The sequence below is a fragment of the Verruconis gallopava genome (assembly GCF_000836295.1).
Source record: "Verruconis gallopava strain CBS 43764 unplaced genomic scaffold supercont1.7, whole genome shotgun sequence".
NCBI lineage: Eukaryota > Fungi > Ascomycota > Dothideomycetes > Venturiales > Sympoventuriaceae > Verruconis > Verruconis gallopava.
Window position 1 is genome coordinate 4,246 of NW_015622143.1, and position 2,987 is coordinate 7,232.

Genomic DNA, 2,987 nt, shown 5'->3' on the forward strand with positions numbered 1-2,987 from the left:
CCTATCACTTAAGGAAATTTATAGATATAGAAACTAGGTATTCTATATCAGATTAAGAACTATTAGTAATTGTTGATGTACTCAAACACTGGTAATATTACTTAGAAGGTATAAAAGATATATTCTTAGTCCTATTAGATTACTAGAATCTTTAAAACTTCACCACTACTAAGGTATTAAATAGATAATAGTTAAGATAGTTATATAAATTATTGTTATTTAACTTTAAGATTAAATATTAGAGTGGAAAACTTAATACTAACACTAATATATTAAGTAGAAGAACTGATTATAATAAAGGAATAGAGGTTAAATATACTCTTTTATAATAGGAAGGAGACTTAATAATATATTAAGTGGCATTTCTAGCAAAAATTAATATACCTAAAATTTAAAGGATTTAAACTGAATAATCAAAAAGCAACTTTATTAAATAATATATAGACTATAATAATAACCTATAAGTCTATATATATAAAGGAAGAATTATCTTACCTCCAAATCTTAAGAAAGAATAGATATTTAAGTATTATAAACCATCTTTACAGGGACATACTAAAGCTAAAGAGGTCTTAGAAATATTATAACGAAACTATTACTTTCCTAAAATATAATAAAAGGTCTTTATTTAGGTTAGGGCTTGCCATTTATATAAGAAAGCCAAGTATAAATAATATAAACCTTATAAACTACTTTAACCAAACTAAATACTAGAATAATCCTGGTAAGAGGTATTAATAGACTTTATCGGACTATTACCACCTTTTAAGGATAAAAATAATATAGAATACAAAAATATTATAGTTACTATTAATTAATTGATAAAATATATAATATTTATCCTAATTCCTTAGTAATTTACTACTTCCTACCTAGTAAAAGTCTTCTTAAAGGAAGTAGGAAAATTTGGTATACCAGAAAAAATTATCTCTAACTAAGATAAGATATTTACATCTCATTTTTGGAAGGAATTATGCTAAGTACTATAAATAGTATAAAAAATATTAATAATATATCATCTATAGAGTAATAACTAGATAGAATAAGTAAACCAAATACTGGAGTAATACTTACAAATATATATCAATAATAAATAAAATAATTAAGTATAACTTTTACTATAAGCAGTACTAGTATATAATATAACTAAGCAGAGTACTATAAGAATATTACTTTATTATATGAATTTTAGAAAGAAACTAAAATTAATAGTTAATATATTAGTATACTTACCTATAAAAGTAATACTATTTACAGAAGAACTATAATTGCTTTATACTTAACTATAATCTAATATTATATTTCTAAATAAAAAAATAATTCTTTAGGCAAATTAAAAAAGGTCTAAGGGACCAGACCTTAAGAAGGGGAATAAAGTTTACCTTTAGTAATAAAATATTCATACTAAGTACTAAAGTAGTAAACTTAATTTTCTTAAAATCAGACTATTTAAAATTAAAAGGATTATAGGACTAGTAAATTATAAACTGTAATTATCTAAAAGTATAAGGATATACCTTATCTTTTATATATTATTATTAGAGAAAGTAGATCTAGAAACTCCTCTTAATAAGGAAACTGAATTAGAAGATCCTACTAAACAGAAGTATAAAATTAAGGAGATCTTAGACTACTAAGTTAGATAATATTAACACTTTTACCTTATAAAGTAGAAAGACTACCTACCAGAGGAAAACACTTAGGAACCATATAAGAATCTTAACTATCTATTTAAATTATCGCGATTCTATTATAAAAATCTAATATATCTGAAACCCCTTAGATTTTAATAATCTGGTTAAAGATAGTGAGATTATCTACAAACTTATAAAGCTCACTATTAGAATAATTACTATTTCTTATTTATTCAGCTTCTTCTTCCTCTTCCAGTTTATCTATTAAATAAATTACTTTTACCTTTATATAATTCTCAGCTATCTTTAGAATTTTCTGACTTTAGGAGAGTTAGGCCAGAAGCTTTTATTATTTGGTGTTTAGTTATTGTTACTTTATATAAACTTCTGATAATTCCTTAAGACTCTCTTCTATAGCAGATTTGGCTTCTTCCCTAGTCTTATCCAGAATTTCCTAGGAAATGTTAATATATTTTATTCCTTTATAGGTATAGTTTATATATTTAATACTCTTTAAAGAAGATATAGTAATATAGATTAATCTATAGATTAAATAATATTTATAATTAAGAATTATAATGCTTCCTAACTCTTTAATTTTAGAAGTAAGATATTTGCGGTAAAGAGAAGAGACTAAAGATATTTTTATCTCTTAATTAGTAGCTACTAAACTCTTTAAGTATTAGAAGCTTAGGATAAGCTTACTAAGGAGGGGAATGGTGTTATAAAGTAATATATAATCAGTTATATAAGTAATTATTTTGATTATTTTTAGGAAAATGATTAAAATGAGCGTACTAGCCAATAATTAAGGATTAGGATATTGCTAATTAGTTAGAGTAATTATTCTAATTATTTTACTAAGAATGATTAGAATAAGTAAGGCAATAAGGATATCAGGAAAATGGTCTATATAAACATCCTGTTTTTATAGGTATTATGTCTCTTCGTAATTCAACTGTCTAGCATAGCTAGTAGTTAGCTTAAATATATTCTTATACTCTTAAAGCTCAGACTATTCTAAATTATAAATATAACTACCTTATTATATTCCTTCCATAATAAGCTCTTATTATATATTGCTCCTCTGCTCTAGGAAGCTCAACCCTTCCGAAGCGGCTTACATTAGTGAAGCTAGTCGGTATCGGGAAAGTATTCCTAACAAATATAGAAAAATTTATATCTTTACTAAGTATTAAAATTATAATATTATTACTATATAATAGTAATAAATATAATAATATATATAATATAATATTAAGATATAATAATAAGATATAATAATAAGATATAATAATAAGATATAATAATAAGATATAATAATAAGATATAATAATAAGATATAATAATAAG